Here is a 24,576-nt window from a genome sequence, read left to right on the forward strand (position 1 = left end):
GAACGCACGTGATATGTCAGAGGCTCATTGAGTGAAGTCCCTGTGGATATATCTCTATAGGTAATCCATCAAGACCAAGACTTTTATCTTTTTGAAAGCTGTGTAAAATTGATTCAAGTTTTGCCTTAGATACGTGTGCCATCAATCCCTCATTCCCTTCCTCATCAATGAATCTCAAAAAAATATTTTCAATCTAAATAATTTTGTCAATGTTTTCCCTGGAAACCTTTTTGAAGATGGATTTGGAATAATTAAAGCCTTCCTCAGCAATGTCTTTGAAGGTAGTTGCACTGGACCCATTGAATTTGGAGATTTCCCAATAGTATTGATGGTTATCCTATGGATGGAAATTCTATGGAAATATTTCGAATTTCCATCCCCATCTTATAACCATAATGCCTTGATTTTTAGATGCCATTCCATTTCCTTTTCGAGAAGCAAGGAGAATTTTTTCCCTCTATTGTTTTGAGTGCCAACTTTTGTTCCTTTAAGAAAAAAGAGTGATAAAAAGAGTCCATGAACTCTTGGAGCTTTGATTCAGTTTCATTAATGAGCTTTTCATCCTAGAGCTTCTTTTCACAGACCTAAAGGACGATAATTTCCTTATCTCTTCTTAGATTTTTATCAAAACCTTTTGGCGAAGAGTCTCATGTCACGGGTTATAAGGACTCCAAAATTCCTTGATCTTTTCTAGGAGAGAAGGATACTCAAGCCATTGTGGATTTATTTTGAATGACCCCATTAGATTTTGAGTTGCAGTGTGTATATCCAAGAAAATAGGTTGGTGATTAGATTCTCCTCCAGTGGAGGCCCATTAAAGGATTTATAGATTCATGCCCAAAAAATCTTCTGAGATAAGGAATCGGTCCAAACTTTTTGAAATATATGCTTCCCCAATTATGTTGTTTGTCCTTGTGAATAAGATATCTAGAGGAAGGATATCCACTAGACTTATCGAGTCAATATTTTCCACAAATTAATATGCCAAAGGGTCGAAATGTGCTAAAGGGCCCCAGATCCCTCAATGAGCTTATAAAATGAGAAACATCGGAGATTAAATGTTTTATACCAAAACAACTTCCTATCAGAGTAGGGACCATAAATATTTAGGCCTGTGAAATATATAACATCGTCCTTGGATAAGAAGGAAGTGGCTAGGCAAGACCATGAGGACTAGACCAACGTGTAAATAAAAAAATTTCTTTCCATCTTGTAATTAGGCATCCTAAGCATCCTATAACATTCATGAAGTGGAAAGACCAAGCGGGAAGAAGAGTAGATAAAATATATGCTTCCATGGACTCGTCGATCATAGTTTCCTCAATAAAAATGATATTGTGGGGAATGTAAGTAGATGGCATGCCTTAGAGCCATTTTTTTTGCAAGGTTTGCAAATGTTGTAACAGAGGAGTCTCATTCAACACACTTTGAAGGGGAATTTTCTCTAAGGGCCCCAATTATTGATTTATGCTTCCCTTCACAGATTTCAAATGAAGCTTGCTTCATGGCTATAGAAATATAATATTTTCTTCCTTTTCCCACACCGATGGGCCCCAAACCCTCATATGCACTCAAACTCCCACCTAGCTCTAGGATGAATTAATTTAAAGAGTCAATGGTAGGCCCCATCGAGGGGAGGGAGAGGGAGAGGAGATTTGTGACAACCCTAGGCTAATTCCCATTCATTGTAGATATTTAATATATTTTGATTATAATTAAAAATGCTTGAGAATTGGGACACAAATTCCATAGTTTGAGGAAGGAGGTTGCATGGGATTTGAAGGAAGCTTGACTTGTTTTATAGCCATGAATAGATGGTAGGTATATTTTAAATTGGGTTGATTAAATTATTAATTGCACTAGAAAAAAGGATAAAGGAACCCTACATTCCTTGTATAAATTCACAAGGTAGAAAGGACAAAAAGATTAAGAAGCAACATGGGATGCGCAGGTAGGATTGGAAGCCTAAAGTTAACCAATAGGAGAGGGATGCATAGTGTTGGCATAATATCATCTCCACCACCACTCAGAAAATATAGAACTGTCATGGATGAGTCAAGCACAGGTGACAAGATTTTCTACCTATGCAATCGAAATGGTTGCAGCATAGTAATGGACAAGATCCACAAAAAGACAAGGGCGATTGGTCAGTTACAACAGGAAGGTGGTGGAGGGAGAGAGGATTTAGCGAGGGAGAAGAAGTAATGATCATTCAATATTTATAGGGGGAGGGAATTCTCATCCAACGCACTTCAAGAACTGAGGATAGACTATTCAGATAGAGAGAAAAACAAAGAATACAAGAGAGTTTTACTAGAGGAGAACTATTGACACCTAATCATCAGGATTGGGTGAATAAATGTAACTGATGTAAATAAATAATAAGAAATATGAATAGTCATCGGGAGATGAAGTGAACAATCTCTCCCTCATGTATATAATAAAGACCAACCTGAAGGAATAAATGTGAATTGACTTGGAGGAGTTACTACCTGGCCTGACATGGTATCAGAGCCAACTCCATTTTTGGCATTCTAGTATGCCCTTGTAACTCCCTTCTGCTATTTTCTTTGCAGTCTGTCCTTTGACAGGAATCTGTCCTGCCATGCATAATCTCTTGCAATTTGAAAATTTATTGTTGGATTTTTTTCTAGGGTCGTCTTCGCTGTTTTGGTGGGAAACTGCATTGTATTAGCTGCGTTGTACTGAGTGGTGATTTAATATCCGACTTGTGTGTCAGACTGTGTAGACTATGTGACTGAACCACCGTTGGCATTGTATAGTATAACAAAGTACAACATCGCTGCTCTCTCCATGTTGGTCATATGCTCCAAACCACAACGCATCCGCCATCCTCTCACTCGACTTCATCAATGGGAAGCTGGAGAGCCACCTTGCTGTTCCATTCACCATTGACCCTCCATGCACACGTTGTCGCGACCATACATTTGACATGCTTGCCCATCTTTAATAGTTTTACAAGCAGGGTTTCTGTGCATGCCCACTGGGATTCCACATTTTATTGAATTTCTTTCAACCTTTGGCAACCAACTCAACCAGGCTCTTTCTCATACACCTAACCTGCCATACGTTGGCCCATTATTATTGACTTGATTCTAATTCCGAAGTCCAGGAGTTACTGCGTAGACCTTACTGCCTTGGAGCGGGAGGCATTGTGACTAAAGGTACATCACTAACACACAAGGTCTCTGAAGACTCCTCGTCAATAGCGCAGGAATGGAAGGTGGAGGTGCTCGCAGTCTTGCGCAGCGGAAGCGTGGTGGAAGCCATCCTGTTCTGGTGCGGTGAGCATTCCTCCATTCGCCATTGACCCTCCCGTTCTGGTGCGGTGAGCGTTCCTCCATTTTTGACATGCTGGTGCCGCAGTGTTTTTGGTATATATAAAGCCATTTTTTGGTATATATAAAGCCACTGTTTTGATATATATAATGCTGATATATATTTAAAGGTTTTCTCCAAAACACAGTGTTTCATATACATAAATGCTAGTATATATAACGCCATTGTTTCATTGTCTCACTATCTTGGAATTATAATTGTTCCGGTATTGTCGATTTTTGTCAATCATTGAAAATTTTTTCAATGCATTCAATCATATATATTGTGGGAGTAGTGTAGAGCCTCTAACTTGCACTTGATTATCCATCATTACCTACAGCTTTTCCTCACTTATCCCTCTCTTTTGCTCTATTTTCCGCATAAACTTACCCAGATCATTACATTTGATGTCTTCAAGCATAATTAGTTAACTTTGCTTATGTTTTACTGTTGGTTTAGATTTTTGACATAAAAACTGAGTTTCCGCAGCTGTTCAGCGATTCCGCAGCTGTTCAGCAATTCCATAGCTGTTCAGAGATTCCACAGCCTTTTTGTTGTTTGATATGCTCCACGTGTCTTCTCAAGGAACGAGCCACATGGGCATGTTGGGTTGGATGTACACATGGATTGTATGCTATTGGTTGAGCCAAACCAGTCACGGATTCCCTTGGTCAACGCAGGTATTCACTCGGTCAAACGGTCAAGGTCTGAACGGTGGCACGGGAGCCGTGAGTAGTTGGGACACGGAACTGTAGCTGGCACCTCCTCCTTGCCACGAGGACAGCTAAAGATAGGATCCAAGCATAGATTTGTCTCCCATGATGACCGTTTCCCTTAAAAGTGCACGGATTTACTTACGTGTTTGCTGCACAAGTTAATTAGCTATGACTGCGTGTTGCTGCGTAGTTAATAGGTTAAGCTGTAGTTGCTTAATACACGCAGAGAGTAGTTGCCTCTATGCTTATAAATAAGCGTGTGCCAACGCTTGTAGATTAGCTTTTGGATTATTGTAATTGCTGCGCTGATTTTGTATAAAAACTCTGTTTTAAAAGGCTGTTCCTACAGCACTTTCTAATGTATTTTTGACATGCTGTTTTTATAAAAAGAAGACTGTTATGTTCACCTTTTCGTAGCTGATCTTCTAAGTTGGCTGCGTGGATGGAGGGCCCCCATCTATGACAGCCCGTGTACATAGTGTTTGGTTTCATTTTCATGCTTTCAGCAATCTTTATTTCTTTTATCATGTATAATAGTTTGATTTCATGTCATTTTATTTCCAGCATTCATTTTAAACTGATCAGTATTGTTTTTGCAGGTTTTTAACCCGGGATTGTTTTGTCTTTGTGTATTTGCTTTATATCTGATGGTATTTTCAGTTGACAGATTCAAAGTTGCTTCCTTTACTTTATTTTCATAGCTGATTTCTAGTTTAGCTTCTCAAAGTTGTATGTTAACATATTGATGGTCTCTTTATCATAAATTGTTCATCTTTTAGAGATCAGAATACTAATAAATTACAGCTGGCTTTGAGTACTTTTTAGACTAATCTTTAACTACTTTCTAATCGTGCTTTACATAGTACCATATGTCAGCAGCAGAGAGTTAGGAAGAGCTGAACATTATAACTAGTCTTTAAAGTAGATTTTTCTCATTTTTGATCACTTTTTAAACTCATCTCTAGCTACTTCCTAATCGTGTTTTACATAGTGCCATATGTTGGAAGCAGAGAGTTAGGAAGAGATAAAAATCATCATTGGTTTTTAAAGTGGTTTTCTTACCTTTTTATTTGCAGCAGCATGAATGGTGTCTAGTGCCATTAGAAAGTGGTTCTTTGCTTTCAGTTCATTTCAAGTTATTTATTACTTTCAAGCTTTTTCTTTGCAAATGTAGAAGATAGTTAGAAATCACCTTACACACACACTCACTCATCTGTTTATAAAAACTCCATTCCATCTTAGGAAGGTAAATTGACCACAAACAACACCCCCAAACGACAAAAATATCTAAGGGGTTGCTTAAGTACATATAGTACACCTTCACTTCATCAGCTTACGAGCCCCGGGTTGAAAATTAATGACATCAATTTAGAAACACTAAATTGACTAAACAAGTAGTTCTCACTGGAAAGGAGAACTATCCTGAGTGGTCCCGGAAGATACAACACACCCTCATTTTCAATGAGTTGTGGAAAGGAATATGTGTTGGAGACGGAGACAAAGATCCAGAACAGACTACCTCAGACAAAGAGTTAACCATTTGGAAAAATAAGAATAGCAAAGTATATGCATTAATTGCAGCATCTATAAGTGAAGAGGTGAGTCGCCATATTTCTCCATTTTAAACTACTTTCGAAGCCTTACAAAAGCTGAAAGAACTCTATGACTCACATTCTGCACTTGAAGTTGTTCAACTCATGATTAAACTCTTCACTCTTGAATTACAAAATAATGATCCTCTTGCTCTTGCATCCGAAGTAAAATCTATGATGCATGATATCAAAGCAACTAAGGTTGAATTGGATATTGCTCTTATTGCTTTTCTCAAGGCACTTTATCCTACTTGCTCCAATTATCTTGAGTCATTACAAGCAAATGGAAATCTCAAAGATATTACCTTTGACTCTCTTGTGAAAAAAATTGCTGAAAGAGAGAAAGCTTTTGGAAAGAAGACAACCCTTGAATCTTCTGAAGAGGCTGTGTGCCTTGCTCATAAAGAAAATAATCTTGCCCAAGATTCTTCCAGAGGAAGAGGTGGTCGAAGAGGAAGAGGAAGATATTTCAAAAGCAGGGGGGGTAGACACTCTCAAGGAGAAAAGTCAGATTTGCACTGCATACGCTGCAAAAGAAATGGATCACATGATGCCTCTACATGAAAAATACCTTGGGACAAAATTGAGCAGCAAAGAAACCCACCCAAAGGTAAAACTAATGACATAGACAAATGTAAAGAACCTAAATCCACTCATTATGTTGTGGCACACTGTAATATTGGAGTAAATCAAGACTTATTTTATGCTTCACTTGCTTCTTGGAAAAATGATTGGTTGCTTGATTCAGAAGAAACTTGCCACATGACTCATAGAAAATATTTTTTTGAAGAATTTACTGACAATGTTGATGGAGCAGTATACTTTGCAGACCAATCAAAACTCAAGCCATCAGGGCTTGGCACAATCAGGCTCAAATTGCCTGGTCTTCCTGACTTTCTTCTGCATCATGTTCTATATCTCCCACAGCTGAAGAGAAACTTGATGTCCTTGGTCCACGTCCACCAGCATGGTCACTCCATTCATATGTTTGATGGAAATCTTGAGGTGAGAAAAGCATCTTACCACTCACTTGTCATGAGGGGAATAGAAGAAGAAAGGCTTCTCAAGCTACAAGGTACCTCTGCTCGTGCACAACATTTCTCATACAATTCTCATTATGAAGAAGGTACACTTCCATCAAGTTTATTATGGCATGCTAGACTTGGACATTTGAACTATGACAAACTCTGCTTGTTGAAGAAAAATGGTGTTGTTGGTTTGCCTACAATTCCTAGGAAACTTAAGCAATGTGATGCTTTCATTCTAGGAAAGCATAGCAAACAGTGTTTTCATGATTCATATTCAAGAGCACATAGAAAACTTGAACTCATTCATTTAGATTTATGTGGTCCAATGCTTGTTCCTTCTGCAAATGGAAATAAATATATGATGACATTTATTGATGACTACACTAGAATGTGTTGAAGAACAAATCTGATGCTTTTCAAACATTCAAGAACTTCCATACATGGATTGAAAATGAGCACAATCTCATATTGGATCTATTCGTACTGATAATGGAAAAGAATACACTTCAAATGAATTTGAAAACTATCTTCGCCAACATGGGATCGAACATCAAATAAATGTGCCTTATAATCCCCAACAGAACAGTGTAGCTGAAAGAATAAATAGGAGAATCTTAAATATGGTGCACTCTATGATGTTTTTCAAAAATGTAAAGTTGATGTTTTGGGCTGATGCAACTCTATGTGCTGTGTATATAAAGAATAGATGTCCATCTAATGCTATTAAAACAAGACTCCATATGAAATGTGGTATGGGCATGTTCCTTCGGTAAAGCATCTCAGGGTCTTTAGTTCCACTTGTTATGCCTTGATACCAAAGGTACATAGAAAAAAACGTGGTGCAAGAAGTCGTAAGTGTATCTTCCTGGGGTATTCAAACACCTCCAAAGCATACCGTCTCTATGATGAAGTTAATAAAAAGTCTGTTGTATCTAGAGATGTAATCTTTCTTGAATCATCCAAAACTGACAATGTTGTTGAGCGACAACTTGATCACTTGGATAGATTCGCAAATGCAAAATCATTTCAAGAATTTGATAATTAGATTCCACATCTTGAAGGGGGGATTCCTATACTAGATCAACCTGTGAAATATTTTTCTCAAGCACTCTGTCCCCCGCATGAATCTCAAACAATGGATGACGCTTTAAGTGATGTGATTGATAGAATTGGGAGACTCAATCTTGATTCAATCCCAACTCAATCAACTGAATATCCTAGACCACCTGAGAAAGGTCCTCCAAGGTGGCTGACAAAGACACTTGAAAGTGTTCACCCTGATGAGGTTGGAAAGACAGGAACTAGAAATTCAAACTAGCAAAATGGAGGTGATGTAGATGACTCTAATTCACCTGTTGATATGGATGTTTCTTATGATTGTGAATTGAATTTGTCTACAGATTTCGAACCAACTTCCTTCAAAGAAGCTGCTTCTCATGATGAATGGAAAGAAGTGATGCAAAAGAAGTATGATGCCCTCATAAGAATAGCACTTGGAAGCTCATTGATCCTCCATTAGGAACCAAACCAATTGGCTGCAAGTCGGTCTACAAGAACAAGAATAAAGCTGATAGGTCACTTGACAAGCACAAAGCCAGGCTTGTGGCAAAAGGTTTTGCACAAAAGGAAGGGGTCGATTATGAGGATACTTTTGCACCCACAGCAAAATGGGCTACCATCCGGACACTCTTTTCCCTAGCAGTTCAGAACGGTTGGAAAGTCCATCAAATGGATGTGAAAACTGCTTTCTTGAATAGAGATCTAAAAGATAATGTTTTTATGTCCAAGCTTGAAGGATTTGCTGTGAAAGGACATGAACATAAAGTATGCAAACTTGTGAAATCCTTTTATGGCCTCAAACAAGCACCGTGAGCTTGGTATGAAAAACTAACTGAGCATCTCCTGAAACTCAATTTCAAACATTATGATCTTGATGATGCAAATTTATTTGTCAAGAAAGATGGAAAAACAGTTGTATATCTTGTGGTATATGTAGATGATATTTTGATGATAGGGAATAATGAAAGTTATATTGCATCCATAAAAAATGAATTGAGGAAAGGTTTTAAAATGACTGATTTGGGCTATGTTCATTACTATCTTGGTATTGAAGTAACTCAACATCCAAAGTCCATATTTCTTTCTCAAAAGAAGTACATTGGAGATCTGTTGAACAGGTTTGGCATGATATAATGCAATCCTCTTACTACTCCAATGGAACAAAACTTAAAGCTCACATCCATTGAAGGAAAAGAATTTGAGGATGCAACAAAGTATAGACAGCTTGTAGGAAGTCTCAACTACCTAACTACTACCAGACCAAAAATGTTGTTTGCTGTTGGAATCCTCTCTAGGTTTATGAAAAAGCCTTGTGAGGGACATTGGTCGGCTGCAAAAAGAGTTCTACGGTACTTGAAGGGAACTCAAGACTTTGGAATCAAATATACACAGGTGGACGGCTTCAGCTTGAATGGATACTCTGATTCAGACTTCGATGGAGAAAAAGAAACTGGGGTATCTACTTCAGGTTATCCTATGAGTCTTGGATCAGGAGCTATCTCCTGGAGATCACACAAACAATTAGTTCCAGCAGATTCCACAACAGAAGCAGAATATGTGGCAGCAGCTAAGGCAAAAAAAGAAATTGTGTGGCTCAGAAAAATTCTTGAAGATTTGTAGGTAAAACAAGAACAATCGACTCCACTCATGATTGACAATACCTCGGTAATAAAGTTGGCCAAGAACCCAAAGTTCCATGATAAAACGAAGCACATCAATACTAAATATCATCTGGTTTGACATCATGTTGAGGCCACTAATGAGAAAATTGTAGACATCTTCACCAAAGCGCTTGGAAGAGAAAAGCTTGAACGATGCTTGAACTCACCAACATCCCTTTAGATTAAGGGGGGGAATGTTGACACCTAATCATCAGGATTGGGTGAATAAATGTAACTGATGTAAATAAATAATAAGAAATATGAATAGTCATCAGGAGATGAAGTGAACAGTCTCTCCTCATGTATATAATAAAGACCAACCTGAAGGAATAAATGTGAATTGATTTGGAGGAGTTACTTCCTGGCCTGACAAGAACAAAAGGAAATCTCTCAAAAAGACGAGGAGGAGAATTAACTGCACTATAGAGAGAAAGCCATAGCACAGGAGGAAAAGAGTAAATAGCTCTTTGCTGCTATTAGAACACAGAGATTAATGCAATCATTTAGTTTTGGGTGGAGGTGAGCCTCTATACTCCCTGTTTTAGCCTATGATGGTAGAGTCACAATTTCTTATTGAAGTAGTTTGTCGGTGGAGGTGGATAATCCTCTAGAGTCATTGTTTTAGGTGGAATAATTGCTTTAATCCCTTAAGCACTCATCCTTAATCTCTGGAATCTAGCTCGGGGTGAATATTGCAAGAAAGGCTTGGTTGCATTGTGTTAAAGGTTGGGTGAAGAGTTAGAGTCCCAATATTAGTTGTTGGATTCCTTCATTTTCAGATTAGTGTTCTTACAACCTATAAGCACATGAAACTCTTGATTTAGGTTATTATATTATGAGTGTATCTTATGCCTTGTGTACCTAGATTTCCAAATGGATGCTTGTTGTGTATTACCATTGTTATTGAATGCTATGTATGAGTTTAGTTAACATCTCAAGGCATGGTTTAATGCCAAGAATGGGATTTCCTATACCAACATGGATTCAAAGACTTATGTTTATTCATATATAGAGTGGATTGACTTTGGTGTCTTCTTATATAGCCTAGATGTTGGCTTGAAACCTTGAATGGGATAGATAGGTGGATGTTTGTATTAATATGAGTCTGAACTCATTTAAATCCATTGAGTGTTTAATACTTTTTACATATGTTGGTTAGCAGTAGCCTTGATAATATTGGGAAGTATAGTTCATGTATGACAAAGAGTTACTAAATTCATGCATGCTTGTGGAATGAGTTAATTCCCTTTGTTAGTCTAAGTATAAATTCTAGTTAAGAATCATGTGTGTAATTGAATATGCAAATTGGTTATTGCTTGAGTTTGGAGCAATGTCTGATTTTCTCAAGTGTTAGGGTGCAGAAGAATCCTTGTAATAACTATTGTTCTATTATCAGAATGGTCATTAGGGCTTGGTTCATAAAACAAGTTACGGAGGGATAGTGCTCCTATTTTCATATATAGTGTATATGTGTGTGAGATCAGACTAGGATGAGGCTTAACTAAGCTCAGGAGAGACAACCATTCATTTATACACACACACACAGAATTGTATGTCAACATGCCGAGCCGAGTTGTTACTACGCTTAGGAGAGATTGTGGTTGTGTGCAAGTAGTGCACATGAGAATGGGCTCGAGGAGTTTACATATATAAATATGTGTTTACACCAGGGGTCTTGAGCAAAGGTCAATTTGGTAGTTCTATATTACTTATTAAGGCGCGGGGAAGGCTGGAGGCCTTAAGTTCCATGGTGTTAAACTTAAGCCTAATGCACCCGTATGAATAGGTGTTATGACTGAGTGCTAAAGGGGAGGTGATAGGGGTCATCGATGGGAAAGCATCCATGGCCATTGGATGACCCCGAAGGTTCTTCCCTAGAGGTTCCTCCCTAGGTTTTTCAAATGGAGTAAAGGGGAAATAACCGGGATCAAATCCCTGGGATGATGTGGCATGGTAGTCCACCATTTGGGCAGGTACATTAACTAGGTAGAAATCCTAATTTCCATATTACATATAAGTCAAGAATGACATGGGTTCAAAGAACTATGTGGGATTAGACCACATGGAGGGCGTGACAAAGGATGATGTCACCCTAGAACCCCGAACCCTAGAGATTTCAAGTAGAGGACATAGTAGAATGGTTGATACTTTTGTCCCGAGGTGAGCTCGTCCAAGGGGACATTCGGATGGGACAAATGCCACGTGGAAGGTCAAAGTGAGGTGGCACTATTTGATAGGCCAATCTTTGAATGACCATATCGTTTGATTTCAGAGTCAAATCAGGGAAAATTTTATATTGTTGAAAATTTCTCAATGAAAGGAACACAATGATACTATCTATTATATGTTTTGAAGAAGTTGTGAGAGGTCGAAAAATTTAGACCCCATTTCCATAATTGGACCAAGGAAGTCGGGTCATCAGAGTAATTGCCTCCTTCTACCCTTAGTAGGGGCTAGGGATAGTAGGGTCTATGTTACAAGATTATAAGTTAGAAGGGGAGGGGCAGATGATGTGATGAGCCACAAAATTATTATCATTTAACAACTTTTCTGTATCTTTAATCCCTCTTCATTCACCTATGACCTTATATTAGCCATTTTAATACTTATCTCTGAGATTTATGTTCAAGATGCCTTCCATTTGCATTCCTTAGTATTCCATTGAATTATGACTAACACTAGGAATACTTAGTATATTATTTATTTAATTTTGAAGTATCGAATCACACGTTGGCAAGTTGTTACAAGGTTCTTCTTTAAAGTTTTACATGCTATGTATTATTCAATCATGGTTCTTGCACATCCCATGCCATGGATTTAAAGTCATTTTGATTGTTGCTATAGTTGCAGGTTTCTCATGTTCAAAATACTTAGATCTATAGAAATCTGCTACAAAAACCTGTAGTAGCTTGTTTTCTACGAAAATTTATCGCAACTTGTTTGCTACAAAATTGTTTTTATAATAGTGTATCGCATAATTTTGATTGCTTGAATAGATGAGTTTTATAAATATTTTTGGGAAGTGTGAAAGGAAGAAATTATTATTATTAGAGGGCATGTTTTCAAATTGGGCGCCAATAATTAATTACAAGCTCCTCCAGTTATATTCGACCATTTCAATAAAAAAATCACAAAAATGAGTACTTATTTTATTAAATCTGCACCGAGTCATAGAAAGTACCCAAGAGAATTACATTGCATGTTCCTCAAAAATTTCTAGATTGACCAATTATCACTACAAGCCCAGAACCATAACACGTAAAAAATTCCATGACCTAACAAAAGTACTAGTTGTCAGATAGAGTATATTTGACAAAATTGAAACAAAAACCAAAAACATTTGTAGCATGTCATTCAAAAACATGATTAGTCATAATGTGAGGCTAGATGATTAAGATCAATGTCCCTAATTTTTTCTACTTCTAAACTGACTGGTTGAAACCTTTCAATTGTAGACCAGAGAGAATGCCCCTTAGGGAATCAACTTCATCCTCAAGATGCGAAATTCTTTGTTGTATGGCCATGATGAATTCCCCCGGATTTCCATCATAAAACCATTTTTATAGCATCTTGACCTTCATATCATATATTTTTACATAAATCACTACGTGAGCTTCTATGTAGTGTTAAAAAATGGTTGAGGAATCAGAGTCCTTCGAGCTAATTTCCATATTGACGACACACTGGGAACAAAACCACTAAAGGGACCCATGGCAAGAAGAGACTGAATATAACCTGTGAAGACCAAAAGAGAGGCTAAAATTACTCCAAGAGGTGGCGGGCATTCAAAATTAACCCCTGAAACTAAAAGAGGAAAAAAAAATGAGCGGAGCTTCAGAATTCCCACACATAAATCCTTCCCAGAAGGTGAGGCAAAGTAGCGTTCACATGCTTTTATGTAGCAAGATGGAGAGTCCCTTAAAGGCAAAGTTCAAAAGAGATTATGAGACCAAAGGGGAATTACAAAGCCAACTTCAGAGGGTCGTGAGCCAATTCTTAAGAATTCAACCAAATTATCGATGCACAAAAGGCCAAATTTAGGGAAGTCTACTAAGTTTCTGATACACTTAAGAGAACCATATAGATGCAGAAAAACAATATGAAAAGGAGTTTCTTGGAAATTGGAAACATCGACCATAAAATTTGAAAGAAACCTTTCAGGATTCAACGCTCCAGAACCAAAAATCCCAAACCAGCTACAACTCTGCCCGAGAATATGTGTGACTGTTAGACAATACCTACGACAACAAAGAGTTTTCAGAATCCCACCATAGTGGAACCAGAACACAAGGCTCCGTAATTCCCACAACTTACCAGGAATGAGCTCCTCGGCAAATACCTTCATAAATTTAATCTTCATGCTTACACTACACCACACCTGTGAAATTAATTTCATATGATGGCATTCAGAATCCGAAGGGCATATAATCATCTTTCATCTTCTTGAGTGGATGTTTACCTTGGTGATCATCGGAGTGGAGAGTCTAATATGTTGTAGGATAAGTAATTGTAACACACTTGCATAACCAACTTCTGAATTTTCCATTAAATCCTGAAGCCTGATTTCCTAGCTCCGTGCGAGGGAGTGAATATTTGTATCTGATGCATGATGTGAATGATCTGGAGTTGCCACGAAAGCCCTATGAGAGGCCACTAAAGCAAGCATGAAAAATGATGCCCACTCATATCCAAGTCGGAAGATGACAATAGATGATAATATTGAGAAATGGGATTGAGGGTGAATCATATTCAGGTTAATAAACATCATGGAAATCATAAGGTATGAGAATTTAGATAAAGGGGAAGGGGAGCACAACATTTCAAGAGGTGGGGTATTACTAAGGACAAAAACATATACAATTGTAACAACCCCAGTTTAAAAGTTCATGTAATAAAAGTTAATAAAGGCAAAATAAGACCACAGTCAGGGGATACTTATTCCAAGCTGGATGTTGGGAAAAATATGTTAGTGGGCATCACTTGACGTGTTAATGGCTAAGGGGAAATTGATAAAGGCAATGGAAACGACCTTGAAAAGGAAAAAAGGTATTTTTGGCATTTTATTTATGAACATAAAGGAAATTAAGAGAAAATGAAGGTGAAGGGTCACAAGTTGCATGTGAGGAGGAAAATGAAGGAAAATAAGGGAAAATTGAAGAAAATAGAGGCCTCATTAATAAAAAGGCTTATGAGGACCAGTTCATAGCCTTTTGTCAGTTCAATTTTGGAATTAGTGTTAGAGAGGAGAAAAGAACTAAGAGGAAAAGGAAAGCAAGCAAGCAAAGGAAGGACAAGGAAAACAAAGGAAATCAAGGTTCAAGCAAGGAAAAGTTGGATTAAGCAACTTCAGTAGGAATACTTGCAGGTAACAAGTTGCATGTATGATTTCCTAGCTGGTTTTGACATGCATGGTATGTGCATGTTGGTATTTGGTTCTTTCATTGTCATTAGCATGGATTTTGTTGAGTTTCGACCTTGGATTTTAGCCTTTCCTTACCATTTCCAGATAGCTATGATGTGATGGGAATTTTATCAGTTCAAGCTTTAGTTCGCTGGAATATTTTCTATTTGGGTGAGGTGGTCTTAAGAAAATTCCCAAAGGCCTTTGGAAAATAGAAGAAGGGCTTACACTCGAAAAGCTTCTTTGAGCTCAACAAAGTAGCTAGTTGGAAGAGGTTGTGGATAACAGTTAAAGGGTAAAAGACTTGAGGATAGACACAGTCCTAATGCCAAGGTACCACATTGTCCTCATCCACTCACACAAGACTTGAGACTTGACACAATCCTAATGCCTAGGTACGAGACTGTCCTCATGCACTCGCACGAGTTGGAAGAGCTCAGCTAGATAACAGTCGAAGGGTACAAGACACAGTCCTGACGCCCAAGGTACCACACTGTCCTCATCCACTCACATAAGACTTGAGGCTTGACACAATCCTAATGCCCAATGTACGAAACTGTCCTCCTCCACTCACACGAGTTGGAAGAGCTCAGAGGGGGATTCTGGACAAAATTTCCATGGTTTATCCACTCCCACGAGTTGGAAGAGGTCGGAGGGGGATTCTGGACATAATTGCCATGGCTCGTCTACTCACACGAGTTGGAAGAGCTCGGAGGGGGATTCTAGACGTAATTGCCAAATCCATGGTTGGGTGGTGAGACCTTCCACACAAAGGAAATAATTGCATGTTATCCATGGCTGGGTGGTGAGACCTTCCAGATGGAGGAAGTAATTGTATGTTTATATTTACAGTAGGAAAAATGAATAACTACTCTCTAGTAAGAAAGATTAATTGTTTTGCATGTTTATATTTACAGCAAGAAAAATAGATAAGTACTCTCTGGTAAGAAATATTAATTTTTTTTGTATAATGAAGTTAAAAGGTAGCATGCAAATCAATTACTGTAAGGTTGTCATTAAAAGTTAATAACTATATACTGCTTTCTACTATATTTCTAGCATGTACAAATTATCACAGACATTGATGCATGACTGAAGTAAAGACATTAGGGAATCTGTAATCACCACAGAGTACCAGAAAGAATGCACCAACTATTTAAGTAATAGTATAAGAATGAATTACAATAAAATAAATAATGATCCTATTTACTTTCTGAATATAAATTGTTTTGAAGAGCTCCTCGAATACCGAAATTAGAGTAGACATCATATCAATTCCTAGAAATTCTGAAGTATTTATCTATTTTGGTAGTATTAGGAAAATATAAAACAAATGGAAAAAACTTTGAAATTTCATTCAACAGTAAGAAGAATGGAAAAATAAATATTGTGAAGGTTATATGGCTCTCGGTTGGGATTCTGGGAGAATCCCCCGCAAATCTGTTAACACAATAAATAACCAATTAAATATACAAGGATTGCTACACCATAATTGTGGCGTAAAGAAGATAGATAATGATATTTATACATCAAAATGGAATATATAAAACTTAACATAAAAATCGAACAATGAGTATCCACTAGATGAATACAATATTTCAGGCGGCCAACCCAACCTTGGAACTCAAACCTTGGCTGCAACAAAACTTCACAAGAATGAAATAGTGAACTGTTGAGAAAGGTATGACCACGAGTTAAATACATATCAGATATTAATTTAATAGAATTGTGTATCTACAGAACTCCACAAAACCCTTATCAATAGTTCAAAGTTGATATCATCATATTTCTTAACGGGTTCTTCATTTACTCGCAAAAACTGAAATAATACAAGTGTAGCCATAGCTTTCTAGTTGGTGTTAAAAACTTTAAAATATCCTAATGCATTAAAATGGCACAGTCCCTCTGGTGGAGAGACTCCAACCATTAGTGATTTGACCTGCTACCTAGAGCGAGAAGGACGAATCCAATTATGTATCAAGGGAGGAGGTTTAAAGGAAAACTAGTAAATGATACTAAGGAGTCTAGCTCTGTTCCACCTTACCTGCAAAGCTTGTAAACATGGTCCTGCTAGGAGGTGGTGCCTTACAGCCATCCGGATCGCTCTCTGTTGCAAAGACAAACAAAAATGTCATCGCAGAACTCAAATGATCCTCACCTCACCACGAAGTGCATTAACTCGCCAGGTAATTGCTGAGACACTGAGACTGTGGATCTCTCTGATCCAATGCTAAGGATGGCACCAACTGCCAAGGTTGAGATTACTCCATCCAGTCTCTTCAGTAATAAATTAAATGCTGCTAGTCAGTGTACAGACCTTGGGTTCCCTCCACGTTAATGGCGAGGTGATTCCAGATGCATGCTAGCCAGATCAAGTTAATTCTTATGTTGTCTTCTATTTAATATCCACCAACAGCTAATCCCCCCTATGTACCATCCTAATGTGAATAATTAATAAGATTTTTTTATTTATTGTGTGTATATTATATGGTTATATTGTTACAAATGGTATCAGAGTGATAGGCTCGCACTTTGAAACTTCTCAGATCAATATGAACATATCAGATATATATAAAAAGTATAGAATGTGTTGATATATATATCTATAACTAGTGACTGGTTAATGGTGGATGTGCACACAAAGAAAAAAATCCACCCTTTAAAAGCAAAAATGCACAGGAGTTCTCGCACATTAAACCAACCAAAAGCCACATATGTGGGGACTCACTGAAACGTATGGATACAACTGGGAGAGGAGTCTTTCCAAGCCAATGTTTCTCTATTAGAAACAATTCAACAATTACGAGTAGAAATGACCAGTTTAAGGATGGATAACGAACGAATAAGGCAGGAAAGGGAATGAACCCTCAAAAGTTTATCTGACTGTCAAAATCAACGAGGACCAGATCCGAGCACAGAGGATAGGGAAAGGACTCCAATAGTCCACCATGTTGAAGGTAACATAGAATCAGCTGACGGAGACAAAAAGGATGAAGAAGGACGTTCTGATAATGTTTTTTATGAGTGAAAAACCAACAAACCAAAAATGGAATTACCGGCCAAATTTAAAAATATAAAACCGTCACTCTTTGAAGGAGAATTTGAGGAGGCACCTAGAGCGTAGTTAATCAACAAGAGCAAGTACTTCTGATTACTGACTACACCGGGAAACTAAAAGCTTAGATGACAATTTATCAATTAAAGGGAAAGGCCTATAACAATTTTAGGTCAGCGAATCCATGCGGACCTCAATATGCTCCCATTAGGCTCCTATGATGTACTAATAGGGATGGATTTATTGGAAGGTCATTGGTCCCTATTCGACCATAAAAAGAAATTTGTTAGTTATCTCATAGAATAATAAGAGAGAAGAAAAATACAAGGGATCATGAAAAATATTAAGTTACGTCCTATTTCTTCCAATCAATTGCGAAGATGTATTAAGAAAGTTTGTCAGGTTTATGTCGTTCAAATAGGATATATAAATCAAAAAGTAAAATGACCTCCTTAGAAGATATTCTTGTAATACAGGACTTGAAGGATGTATTTTCTTAATCCATTCTGGGTTTACCACCCAAGCGTGACACTAATTTCACCATTGAATTGATACCGAGTGTAGCACCTATTTCAAGAGCTCCTTACTGTATGAGTATTCCTAAACTAACTGAACGTAAAATGCAGCTTCAGGAGATCATGGATAAAGGGTACATACGCCCCAACATATCCCTGTTATGGAACCAACTCACATAAAGATAGAGAAGATAGATCAACGCCTTAGAAATAAGCCTCTTCGAGGGGGAAACCTCCTTTACATTACACAAATGAACAATTCTTCGATGATACGAATGACAATACTGCCTTTCTATATATAGGAGTCTAAGGGGTCATAATATAATCAGAGCTGACATAACAATACTAATGTAAGGGCACCATAATAACAATAGTGGGCTTCTATGGGGCACAATAATAACAATATGGGGACTACATAGGTACAAAAATATAATAAGGGGGTTGTAATAATAACAATAAGGGGTTACACTAGTAGTATAGGGGCCTAACATGCCCCCCTCCTTCAAAAAGTGTTGTCCTCAACTCTTGAGTAGTTCTTGATGCTTCTGTATAAGATTCTTGTCCTCCCATGTGGAATCTTCAGCTGGTAAGTTCTTTCACTTGATGAGATACTCTGAAATTTACTGATTTTGTAGCTTTCGGGTTCTTGTTTCTGTGACTGCTCCAGGTTCCAATATGATTTTTCGTTCTTCTTCAAGTTCTGGCGATATTGTTTGAATTGGGATATTCTGCAACTTTTGAATGAGTGGACACACTTCTTTGTCCTTCTTCCATTCATCCCTTGCTTTGTTTATTCAATCTGGCTGGATAATAGAAATAGCACAAAATAATGCTTTCACATCCTCATCCTTTCTTGAGAGTGCAACTGCAATAAAAAATTTATTCCCTTTTCTATAGATGATGTCAAAGTCATAACCCAACATATTTGTGACCCACTTTTTTTGTTCTTCTAAAGATAATATTTATTTTAAAAAGTATTTAAGACTATCACAATTCATTTTTACCTTGAAGTGTATTCCCATTGGATAAGGTCACCATTTTTTAAGTGCATGTAGTTTTGCCAACATTTCCTTCTCATAAATAGCTTGCTTGAGATATAGCTATAAAAATACCCAATCACCTACATCAAAAAAATTTCACTGCGATGTTGATCTGCCTGTTGTTTCATTCGATTTTGCACCAAAGTGGCATTATCTTTAAAAGTTAGAGAACTTGTTGTTGATGCTCGATGTGATATTTCACTTCTTGAACCTTTTTATTCTTGATATGTCCTTCTATCTTGAGAGTTTGAGGAGTGGTAATTAGTTCCAATGCTTTACAAGATATGGTCAGATGCATTTCTCGATGCTTGATGTGATCATTCACTTCTTGAACATTTTTCTTCTTGATATGTCCTTCTATATTAATAGTTTGAGGATTGGTAACTTCGGCCAATGCATTACAAGATATGGTTGGATTCATTTCTTCTTTCTCGATGTGATCTTTCACTTCTTGAACCTTTTTGTTCTTGATATGTCCTTCTATCTTGAGATTTTGAGGAGTGGTAATTCTTGCCAATTCTTTGCAAGATATGGTCGGATTCATTTCTTCTTTATCTGGGGTTAGGTCTTAGCATATATCCTCTTATTTTGATGTTTCTTGATCCTTTTCTTCCTCCTCTTCATACTATATGTAAACTAATTTCTTCTCAGCACACTTATGACCTTTAGTGCATTTTCTATCACAATTATAACAAAGCCCCTTTTCTCTTTTTTCTTCCTATTGTTGTGGTGTAAACCTTGTAGGTTGTGGAAGGCTAGGAGAAGAAACACTTCCATAATTTTAGTCATGAGTGGTGGGATTCCTTGTTTCCATAATTTTGCTTTCAATTTTTCTTGCCGACCTGAATGCCTTCTCCAATTTATCAAGTTCCCAAAGACAAACCTCATGTTGAATGTTATCCTTTAAAGTACCTATGAAGACAATAATCCTTTTCTTCTCTGGAATATCATTTACTCTTATATTCAATTTTTGAAAGCCCTCAATGTGATCTTCCATTGAACACTTTTGTTTGAGATTTATCAATTAGATAAAGAAGGTCTTTCTCTTTGTATCCTCATAATGTGCTATCATTTCGTCTATGAAAATTAACCACGTACCAAGTGGTTTACGAGAACAAAGCCCTTTATACCATAAAAATTGATTTGGTTCTAAATATGAAGATTCAATATGTACCTTTTTTAACATTTTCACCTCATGTATATCAAAATATTGCTCCATCTATCGTATCCAATTTACCAGATCCTTGCCATCAAACTTCCTCATATCGCCTTTTCCCGATTTTAGGAGCTCGATCCGGAAATGACTATAAATTTGTAGTTTTGGCTCTTCCAGTTTTTAAATTATGATCTGAAGTAGCCCTCTATGTCCTCTATCCAATACCACCAGTTTGATAAAAATTGGATTCTCCAAGAAATATTTATCCACAATCTCCCAGGATGACCTGATTATATACCTTTTCAGAGGAGTGAAATTGTATGAAGTGGCACATGTCACTGTTTTGACCTTTCGATCTAACAAATATACAAAAGCAAATACAATCCATCCAATTTCTGTAACTTCTGACGAAATTTCAATCTGATGCTTAGAGGGATAGTTATGATGATTTTCCTAAGGTGACCTATTTGGAATGTAATTTGGGGGTTTTTAAGAACCCTAAATTTGTCACACTATATCTCTGAAAATATAGTGAGATAGGATCTAAAATTTGGAGCTGAGGTTCAGACTGATTTCTTCTCAAATGGGTTTTGGTTTTAGGTTCTAAAACTTTTTAGTGAAAGAGTTATAGCAAAAATTCCATGATGACCTATTTTAGTTGAAATTCTGGAGCTTGCGAAATATCATTGAAAAATGTAGTGGGACAAGCTTTGAAATTTAAACCTGAGGTTTAGCATGAGTTCCTCTCAAATGAGGTTTTTTTTTTTTCGCTTCTGAAATGTCGCAGAAAGAAAAATATAGCTAAAATTCCACGATGACCTATTTGGAGCAACAAAACCCTAGAATCCAAAGCTCTAATACCAAATGTTATGAAACCAACTCACAAAAAAATAGAAAAGATAGTTCAACACCTTAGAAATAAGCCTCTTCAAGAGGGCAACGTCCTTTACATTACACAAATGAAAAATTCTTAGATGATGCAAATGAAAGGACGTCCTTTCTATATATAGGATTCTAAGGGGTCATAATATAATCAGAGCCAACATAACAATAATAATGTAAGGGCACCATAATAACAATAGTGGGATTCTATGGGGCACAATAATAACAATAAGGGGACTACATGGGTACAACAATATAATAAGGGGGTTGTACTAATAACAATAAGGGGTTACACTAGTAGTATAGGGGCTTAACAATCCCCTTGGAGAGCCCCTACGCTTTTTGTGCAAAATAAGGATGGAACCTTGAGATTATGCACTGATTATCATTAGTTAAATAAACTGAAATAAATATCCCTTACCATGCATTGACGATATTTTTTACCAACTACAGGGAGCAAGTGTATTCTCAAAAATTGACATGAGGTCCGGCTACCACCAGATAAGGATAAAGGAAGAGGACATTTCCAAAACTACATTTCGCACTGGTTACGGCCTTACTAACGCTCCAACTACCTTTATGAGTCTGATGCATGGTATTTTTTGACCCTATTTAGATAAATTTGTGCTGATTTTCATTGATGATATATTGATTTATTCTAAACACTAGGAGGAGAATGAAAAGAACTTGAAAATAGTATTGCAAACTTTGAGGGATAACCAGCTATACAGTAAGTATAGCAAGTGTGACTTTTCAAAAATCAGATTAAGTACCTGTGTCATGTGATTTCAGCTAAAGGAATAGTGGTGGATCCATAAAAGATCAAGACTATTGTGGAATGAACCACTCCAAAGAATTTTGCTAGCACTAGATCCTTTTTAGGCCTAACTGGCTACTACCGGCAATTCATTAAAGGTTTTTGAAAAATAGCCTTTCCTATGAATTCTTTATAGAAAACGGGGTATGCCTTCTGACGGACAGTAGAATGCTAATAGAGTTTTGAACCAGAAAAGTCCTTTGTGGTCTGCACAGATGCAAGCAATGAGGGTGTTGGCGGGGTACTAACTCAGGAAGGGAAAGTCATAGCCTATGAATCACACAAACTAAAAGAATATGAACATCAATATTCTGCTTTATGATCTCGAATTGACAATAGTAGTGCATGCACTCAAAATGTGGCAACACTACATCCTACGAAAGAAATTCCTTCTACTCACTGATCATAGTAGCCTTACTAATTTCTTTAACCAGTCCAGTTCGAACACTCGCCAGGCTAGGTGGATTGCGTTCTTGAGTGAATTCGACTTTCATATGAAGCACCTTAAAGAGAAATAAAATTGAGTAGCCGATGCTCTAAGCAAAAAATTACATTCCATTTATGAAGTGCAATACAGTCAAGTACGATCTAATCTACCGGACATCGTTGGAGAAGCATCTCTCAAAGACCCTGAATATGCCTTTCTTTGGTAGCAAGCCTAAGAAGCTCAGGAGAAATGGGAACAGTTGAAATATGGTATTAATCTTGACAAAATGTTAACATTTAAAAACAAAATATGTGTTCCTAAACAGAACTTTGTTAAACAATTATTATTGGATGAGTTCCATAGGAAACCTTACGCCTCTCACCCAAGATACCAGAAATTATTTTTGCTATCAAAATGAATTATTTCTAGCCAGGTTTAAGGAAGGATGAAACTGACTATCTATCCAAATGTTTAGAATGCCAGTTGGTGAAGGTAGGACATCAGCATCCCGCCAATCTGTTGCAACCATTACCCATTCCTGAGTGGAAGTGGGAGACGATCACCTTAGACTTTATCACAACGTTACCTCGTACCAAGAAGCAACACGAATCCATCATGGTAGTAGTGGAAAAGGTGAGGAAAAACACTCATTTCATACCCATGAAATCCACCTACAAGATGGTGGAAATCGTAGATATATTCATGAGAGAGATATTCTGGTTGCATGGGATAACCTGGGTAGTAATATCTCACAGAGATGTAAAATTCACTTCCACATTCTGGAAAACCCACTTCTCTTGATTGGGTACCCAAATTCATTTTACTACGGCTTACCACCCACAGATGGATGGCTAGACTTAAAGAGTAAATAAGGTTCTCGAGGATATGTTAAGAATGTTTGTTATGAAGCAACCCCAGAAATGGGAGGAATACCTCCATCTGGTGGAGTTTCCCTACAACAATGGTTACCATGACTCTCTAGGCATGATCCCTTCTGAAGTGTTATACGGGAGAATGTGTAGGGTACCCACATATTGGAATAGTCATAATAATAGATTAACAATGGGTCTCAGAATGTTGGCTGAAATGGTGGACACAGTTAAAAAAGTCAGTAAGAATTTAAAAGACGCCCACAATAGATAGAAGATATATGTAAATAAGAAGAGATCGCACAACGAATTTCAGTTGGGGGATCATGTATATCTGAAAGTCAAGCCCCGTAAAAGTACCTTGCAGTGGAAAGGTTGTTCTAAGTTGGCACCCCAATATTGTGGACCATTTCAAATCTTGGAATGGATTAGACTCGCCACATACAAGCCAGCACTCCCAGGCCACATCCCGGTCCACAACTCGGTTAATAAACTAATTTTAGTTAAAAATCAGTTAAAACTGAATGTATCTGAATGTATGTGTAATAAGAACTGAAGAATTCATGAGAGAATTAAGAAGGAGAGGAAAAATAAAAATTGAGCACGTGAGAGAGGGCAAAAAGTAGTTATTGGGGAAATATTGGTTAAGGCTAAGACGCCTTAAAATTGTAATCTGAGATGGTAATTAATGAAAACGCGTTTTGTGTGAGTTGTGTCTATGTATTTCTTATTTGAATTGTTTGCCATTGTTTTAGATTTCTAGCAAATTGCAACTGTCCGTGCCAATCACTGTTCCCGTCTACCTGTCCCATAGTTTCACTTTTCGAATTTACAATTATGCATTAATTGGTATTTTATAGATGCTCCCGAGGTACAAAATTATGACCTCCTGGTCATATGCGTTTCCTTCGCAATTCACAATTCTACCCACTATTTCACTTCGTCAGTGGAACTGCCTTCTGTGACCTGCAACCAAACCTCTGCCATAGCAAGTCTTCCTTGCTACCATATGCCCTACC

The sequence above is a fragment of the Pinus tabuliformis genome, chromosome 3_2 (genome assembly GCF_031772625.1).
Source record: "Pinus tabuliformis cultivar Carrire ecotype Pingquan chromosome 3_2, CPIR1, whole genome shotgun sequence".
Lineage (NCBI taxonomy): Eukaryota > Viridiplantae > Streptophyta > Pinopsida > Pinales > Pinaceae > Pinus > Pinus tabuliformis.